Source organism: Lactuca sativa, chromosome 8 (genome assembly GCF_002870075.4).
Source record: "Lactuca sativa cultivar Salinas chromosome 8, Lsat_Salinas_v11, whole genome shotgun sequence".
NCBI lineage: Eukaryota > Viridiplantae > Streptophyta > Magnoliopsida > Asterales > Asteraceae > Lactuca > Lactuca sativa.
In genome coordinates this window covers 134,536,312-134,545,292 of record NC_056630.2, presented here as the reverse complement: position 1 = coordinate 134,545,292, position 8,981 = coordinate 134,536,312, and positions in this window count along the sequence as shown.

Here is an 8,981-nt window from a genome sequence, read left to right as displayed (position 1 = left end):
CATAACTCTGACTCGGGAGCTTCTATTCACCAACTATTTAACATTGCAAGGATTCGCCGAAGGGGATAGAAATATGGGAGTAAAAGGGGCTAAAAGCTAGTAGGAGTTCCAAAGAGATTCTGGAAGAATGGTATGAGGAAAGAGCTGATTTTTGGAGCTATATATTGGAAAAGTTGGAGTGCACGCCCCGCATAGATAAGGTACATGTCGTGCATCTAGTTGGAAGAAGGTGATGTGTCACTTTTCGCATGGTGTCACGTGTCACATTCCAGGTGGTGTGTCAGTGCGCTCCGTGGATGCTGTCATACTAGCGCCGTTTTCGATGGGTTTTATATCCATGTGTAGTTATCGACGAGGTCTACAACTTTCATTTAGACTTCATCGGCTAATTTTGAATTTAGTTTTAAAGTTATATTTTTTTTAACAGGCTTAGACTGTTCAATTCTATTAAAAGTTCATAATTTTCTCGTCTGACGCCTGTTCTTCACTGTGTTTATATTGGCCGTTTCCTATTAACAAGATCTTCAACTCTTGTTTAGATTGTTTCGGCTAACAATTAACCGATCTAAAAGTCGATATCAGTGTTGTGCACTGTTGTGTTGGAACTTAGAAAAATTGTAACTTCTTCTCATGAATTCAGATTTGGACGTTCTTTGTATGCGCGCTCTCGGTTTAATGACTTCTACGACCTTTGTTTAGGTTATTTAGGCTAATAAGCAACCTATCACTAATTCACTATTTACAATATACTGACTGATCGTGAAACTTTCAGAAGTCTAAAACTTCCACACAGGAAGTCATATTTGAGTGTGTTTTATATGTACAGGATTCATATCACAAATCCTACATTTTCTGTCAATATTATTTGTCATAAACAATCCTCTATCGAGATTTTTATTTCATATTTTATCCATAAATTACTAAAATGGATTTATAATACGTAGTGTGCAATGCGCATTACTAATAAGATTCATAATTGAGGATTTAAATTATGATTATTGTTTATTTTGTATAGCCTGAAGATGCGGGTGTTACAAATATGTTGAGTTACATGCCGCAAAGGTTAAATAATTTTAGAATTATTGATTCAGCCCTATTGCGTACCTCTAATATGCGTCTAACTGTGGTAGGCTTGGGTATTTTAGTCGAAAGATTTTTTAAGTTCTGTTGCATATAATTGTATTCATGAAGTAGTTAGCTGAAATTGGTAGGAGTTCTTCAACACCTGATGGCAGGGTGAGGTAGGAATCCTAGGAGAGCCTAGGAAGTGCCTTAGAGGAATTGGTATGCTTTATAGTGGTGTGTATTTTTTGAAGACAGTTACATATGGTTGGATTGGTAGTGGAGATGAGTAGTTACTTAGAGGATCTGTAACTATTTTTGATGAAAGTATGGATAGGTATGGATGCTAATACCGGGCTCATACTACTGAAAGGACCAGATCCGTACCCGAATCGAGGAAAGTTTCGGGAATTCTACCGAGTTGATTGAGGGTACATTTTATGGTTTTGCTCCATAATTCAATGAAGTGTGTTTTCGTTTTTATAATTTTATCAAATATGGTTGTTCGGGCTAAGGATGGGTCTGGTGATTATTTGGGCCTTAGTGGCCATGTCAGTTTGGGTTGGATGATGCATATGTTATATCCTCAAACCAGAACAGCGGAAACATTCAGGGGCGGAGTATGTCATGTACAGTATCATAACAATGCACAATAGTAAAACAAGCAACCACATCATCCATTGCATTAATAATATAATTTATACATGTGTGTTCTGTGTATAGTTGTAAGACACCAAAATTATATATATATATATATATATATATATATATATATATATATATATATATATATATATATATATATATATATATATATATATATATATATATATATATATATATATATATAAAAGAAAGACGAGTCTTGATCCTGCTCCGTCTTCTTAAAACCTGTGCAGATGTACTTGTCTACTGATGACCTGAGAATACAAGTTATTTTGATAGAGTAGATTAGCATTTAAGCTAGTGAGTTCCTAAGTATTTTAGTGTCAAAAGTTTGCATCTGTTTTATGAAAATTTTCGTAAGTGTTTTGATGTAAAGGTTTGTATACTTCCTAGAAAATCCTATATTTTCTACTTAAATGAAAAGTAGTCTTCTACCAAGACTCAACTGTTTTGTATGTGTGTTTTCTCGTAAAAATGATGCAAGATGTATGTTTGTACTTGTAATAGTATAAATGTGGGTTTTCCATATTTGTAAAACTATCTTTACACGAAAAATAGTATGCATTTCTTATGTGAGAATATCACTGTATGAATATAATCGAAAATGAAGATGTATAGTAGTGTTGTATAAAATACCTACTAAAGCACTAACTACCTTAAACCAAATTTTTAATAAAGGTAAAAATGTGATGAGGCTATAATCATGCTTGATTGACTAGTATAAAACATGACGTTCTTCAGGCGTCGTAAATGGTATGACAGTTGTCACTCGTAGACCTGCAGGCCCCACTGTAGCTAGCAGCAAGGTGTAGGATGGTCAATCCCGTATAAATCTATACACAAACTCACGCTCTCCCTCCAGGAGACTTTGGTTACAAAACATGACACTACAAGTATATTATTATTCCATTAAATAGTGGCTCATATTATTGTTATCTTGTTCTTGTTATAGTATGTATGTTGCTTTCTATTCTTGTTATAGTATGTATGTTCCTTTCTGTTCGTGTTATAGTATGTGTGTAATGTATAGTAATAGTACGTATGAACTGACTCCTATAGGTTTCACTGTTCTAGAAATAACATGTATTGATCCTCTAAACTATACCTATTATATTTTACTAGTATGTTTGTTTGAACTGATACTGATTGTAGAAAAGACTCAATTACTCACCAATAGCAAATAAGTTAAGTATGTAACTTAAAAATGGGTTTAATATTCATATATGTATTTAATAAGTATAATTATGATTTAGCCGACAGCCGGACTAGTGGCCCTACCCTAAGCCCACAACCAAACAAGGAACAGGAGTTAAGGTATCTAGCAATAGTCCTAAGTCTGTTAAAGCATACTTATACGTAAATAAATAGATGAATATGATTTGATATAAAAGAAGTTTATAATAGTTTTAAAAGAGTTTTTAAAGTGTGGTTGTAGGGTTATGAACTCACCTGTAGTGCCTGATTCATATGAAAGTTCGATATAGGATGCTTAGTATGCCAAGTGAAGTCCCGAGCACAAATGGATCCTATTTAGCATATATTAACACATATATATGTATGAAATTAGGGCCTATAACAACTAATATTTATAGGAAACAACCTTAGGAACTAGGAAACACTTACAAAGAAGTGTTAGAATTAAAAGCGGGGGGGGGGGGGGGGGGGGGGGGGAGGGCGGGGGTTGAAACTTGATCACATCCAAACAAGGAGGGTTCACGACCTTAGAGTGGTTCACGGTCCAAGAACACTTGAAGTGTTCACGGTCCTAGCTTGATTCTATGAAGGGTTTACGACCAAAGATGATGGTTCACGGCCCTATGAAGGGTTCACGGCCAAGCACACTTGAAGATCCTTGAAGAAAAGATGATGAATCAATGATAGAAAGCAAGGAACTTCTCAACAACCATAAGAAAGGGATGAGTTACTTTTGATTTTGAGATGAAAGGAGGCCTTTTGTGGATGATACTTGAGGGAGAATGATGTATTCACGGCTGGAAATGGAGAAGTGAAGAGAAATGGCCAAAACTCATGTATATGGCATGAGTTCGCGACCTAAGATGGGTTCACGGCCATGAACCTAGTTTGCGGAAGTGAACTACTTTTGAGGGTGTTTCCGGCTCGATTGCAACTCATTGATCTCAAGCTAATACTTCATAACACTCAGCCCTTGAGTGTACTAGGCTTTGAAACTCTCAAATAGACCCTTAACACAACATAAAGGTAACAAAAACAAGTCTGACTTTTGATTGAATTGATTGACTTTACAAGATAGAAATTTCAGGTTGTCACATCATCCCCCTATTAAGGGAATTTCGTCCCGAAATTAGAGTTTAAAAAAATACACATAAACTAAGGGAAAAGATGAGGATACTTAAGTTTTATTTGATCCTTTCGCTCCCAAGTGAATTCAGGTCCTTACTTTGCATTCTAGCGAACCTTCACTATTGAGATACTGCTTTGTTTCGTTTGCTTGACTTCCCTGCCCATGATTTCTACTGGTTCTTCCACGAAGTTGATGCTATGTTGAGACCGAAACACTTTTGAAAGTTGAGAATGAAAAAGTAATGGAATGGTTTCAAAAGATGTACGCACAAAGATGACAAATTTAAATTGTAATAGAGATAGATCATTGTTATGTTTTCAATTTCTATGTAATGGATCGCTTTTTGGTATTATAAGTAATGAATTATTTTTCGATTTTATGTTATGTTTAACCAGAAAAAAATTGACAACTCCTACAATTCCTGCGTCCTCCTATAAACGTATCTAATGCTTATTGTTTTACTATTATGATGTAATTACATATCACAACATTCTCTTAGATGTGAAATCATCTGTAATGCTCGACTAAATATACACATCCCATAATTTGCACTAATAATTATAGGATTGTGTCATAATTAATAGAAAAAATTTGCATCTTTATAATATTACTTACTTTAACTTTTTTTATGAATGTCTTTCGATTATTATAAATATTAAATCTGATAAATAATAATAATAATAATAATAATAATAATAATAATAATAAAATAAGAAATTAATAAAAATAATCCTAATATTCTATGATAATGATAATAACAACAAAAGAACAACAATTAAGAAAACAAAACAACAAAAATATAATAAGACACAAAAATCATATTGATGGTACTACCAACTAAATGTCGTAAAAAGACATTTTCAATGGTAGATCTATACGATGACTTAAATTCATTGTTAAATCATTATTACACCGATTTTAATCTACAGCTAAATAGCATCTTTGATGATTAATCTTTTTCAATAGTTTTTTCATTAAATTCTAATAAATTTATTCATATCTATCTAAAATGTTTTTTAATAACCCCTCATTAAATTATTTATTTTTAATATCCCTCATTTAAATAACACTGATCGTATATTAATATACAATATTGATAGCACAAACAAATAAAAAAAGAAATACAAGTATGTTGGATCTTTAAATATGAATGTATACGAAGAAAATAAAATTATGTCATAGTTATAAAAAAGATTGGAAGTACTATTTAACTGTTAAAAATTTATATTTTATAAATAAAATATCATTAAATATTTAATAGAAATAGTTAATTAGTAATTTAATAATAACGTTGAGACGATGAGATTGTATGATAAACTACAACCAACAAAAATCACAAAAAAATGTATTCTTAATTGATAATTAGAAAAAACAACTATCTAGTAAACAATGAAATATTTGTAATGAAAAAAAGATAAGCATGGTTCTTTAAACGTATAAGATCATAATTGATTATAATAAGATCGACAATCAATCGTCTAAATCAAATATCAAAAAATAAAGTTGCAATAAAAAAATGATTTTTAAGGTTCTAAACTATCCAGAATAACCTTAAATAAAAATTATTTAAAAATAAAATATAATTAAAAGGTAAAATATGAATATAATAATAATAATAATAATAAATAGATATGTTAAATACACAAAACATATATATATATATATATATATATATATATATATATATATATATATATATATATATATATATATATATATATATATATATATATATATATTCAATCATTAATAAAAAAAAAAATAAACTATATTATTTAAAAATATTAAATTATTAATGAATATATTAATATTAATAAACTAGAAAACAGTTCACAATTAAAAGTGCTATGAAGAAAATAGTATTAATAAGACCCAATTAAATAAAAATTGCGACTCACAATTGACGATTTCAACTTGAAAACGAAAGACAGGGATAAAAAAGGAAACAAATAGAAAAACAAAAATCGACAAATATAGAAAAATTAACGTAATACTTGATGCGATGAAGACATCCGTTAAAGATCGCTTTGAAAAATTACTTTAGTTGCTAATTGAGGAGACATGCGTACCAACCCATTTCATATTTGTGGCTATTATTCCTTTGGCATTTATATTTCAAGTTCTATCTACTTTTGACTAACTTGTGGTTTACGTTTTTTTATTTTATAAATTTAATAAGATAATATATATAAAAGCATGAGTCGACATCAAACTATGTACCTTAGAGTGCTTGACATTTTCAATTTATTATTTTATATTTAAAAGATAAAAGTAACCATCTGTCATAAAATTTTACTAAAAAATATGAGTGATCTTTAAATTTATGTTTTAACCACCACTTTTGTGGACTTTTTAGAAAGACATTTTATATTTTGTCGTTTCGAATATTCCGTAATATTATTCATCTATTTCACATATGTTGTTAAGTACGTGTATGGGTATGGGTCAAAACCAGCATCATGGTGACTGAGTAGGCTAACCTCAACGTTGTGGAGACCATCGGTACACCGCTCTCCTAAACACCGGGTGGTAATATGTTGGAGCTACGTTGTGGAGACCAGTTGTACACCACTCCCCTAAACACGAGGTGATAATATGTTGAAGCTACGATGCAAGGCAACGCATGTGAAAGCCAATTGAAAGTACTATGGTAAATTGTTTGAAAAACATTAAGAATATTTGTTTTTTTACCTTTATATATAAATATAATACCAATTTAATTTTTGAACACACCATTATTATTTTTCCTATCTTTTTATGCAAACCACTAACATATTTTTATGTCCCGTCATCCCATGATGACAACGACGATGATGAACGAGCATTACTCTACAAACAAGAAGTGTGAGGCTAAACATAAATCACATGGAAACACATGAATGTTTATATCATGATTACTTTGCAGATAATTGTATATACAACCCATGATTTCAAGCGAAGTTTTCTTTGAGTATGAATGTGTGTATAGATAACCAACGTTTTGAGAAGCAAATATTGTTTCTTTCATAGTTATATCTATTAAATATATGTTTATACAAAATAAATACATATTTTTACGTATTAAATATATATCTTTAGGTATCGTTTTTTCCAATTTAGATATGATACTAAATGTAGGCGGGGATTCATAGTTTTGAAAAAATATGTTACATCAATTCGCTTAATGGCTTACGGGGAGTAACCTGATTTCGTTAACGATTATTTTAAAATGTTTGAAAGAACTGTAATAGAAAGTTTGTAAGATTGTCAAAATGTGTTGTTGAAATATCCGATGCCATTTATTTTCGAAAACCTTCATTGCGTGATATGCAACAATTATATGCGACATATGAAAAGAGACATCATTTTCCCGGTATGTTTGGAAGCATTGATTACACAATGTCATGCTCTCTCTCACCTTCAGTTAATGATACCCTGACTTGAGATCAATCTTCAAAAAATAGCTTGGGCCTTGCAATTGATCGAACATATCATCAATCCTAGGTAATGGGTATATTCTCCACCGTTTCTTTGTTCAACTCTCTGTAGTCGATACATATTCTCAGGCTTATGTCCTTCTTCTTTACGAATAACACATGAGCTCCCTACGATGAAGAACTAGGTCTAATGGAACCTTTATCCAACAACTCCCGAAGTTGCATCATGAGCTCCTTCAAATCTCCATCGGTGCTAATCGGTATGGTGCTTTTGCTATCAATGTTACAAGCTGCACAGAACTGATAATGCCCGACTCCGAATCTCAGCTCTCTACTCAATGCCTACATCCACCAAGTGATAAGTTTCCATCAAAATCCTAAAATACCCTCAAAGTCAAACTTGGTCAAAAATGGTCAAACTTTGACAAAAATGGTCAAACTCAAATTCAGCTGGTCAAAGTTAATAAACCTAGTCGTGTCAACCGAACCGAGTTAAATCAACATGGTCTGACCCAAGCGAGTACACGGGGTGTACTCCGGAGGTACGCTCAGCGTACACGAAGCTTCGTAGAGAACTACCATCGGGATGGTTGATTGGGTATGCGGGGATTACACCAAGCTATGTGGGGCGTACCCTTGCAGATCCAACTTCTTCGTTAAGTGATTAATGGCTTTAACACTTAAGCTCATATTTCAGATCCAAGGTCCAGAGGCATATTAGGGTCATAAAATTCCCAACTTTATGACTATTTACGTCCAAAAAGTCCTTAATGCAAGGCCTTAATCCATTAAGACCTACTACAAGAAGCATGGAGCCAAACTAGCTAAAGGGACCTCATTTTGATGGCTTAGGACCTTTCCTAGGGTCTGAAAGGACAACCCAAAACATCCGAAACTAAACATGCATAGAAATGGGACTTTTGAGACACGAAGAACAACATAAAGGTACCAAAATGAGATCCAAGAAAACAAAGCATCAAGGTGAAGACTTTTTACCTTCTGGAGCTTCCCAAGAAGGTAATGACCCAAGATCCACAAGCTTGCTTCAACTTCTAAGATCCTTAATGCAACCCTTTCTTCCTTAAGCACACCAATAACACACATTTAGCATAAAAATACTCTTAAAGGACTAGGGTTTGCCAAAAAAGACTCAAAGACTCTGGAGGCTGAAAATGTGTGGGTAAATAAGCCATAAGGATGCTTAAATATCCCTCAAACCCTAAAAATTAGGGTTTCTCTCGGACATGAGTACGTCTAGCATACATATGTGTACACCCAGAGTACTAGGGCACGCCCTAGTACGCTTAGCGTACCAACATGTACGCTTAACATTCTCCTCCTTCCCCAAAATAACCATTTTTCCATTAGGGCTTCAAGCCTCATTCTCATGGACTTAGGGATTAAAATTTCATATGATAAAACCATAAGGATGAATTTAGAAGTACCTGAATCTGAGGATATTACAACTCTCCCCTACTTGAACTAGACTTCGTCTTCAAAGTTTTTTGTAGAGA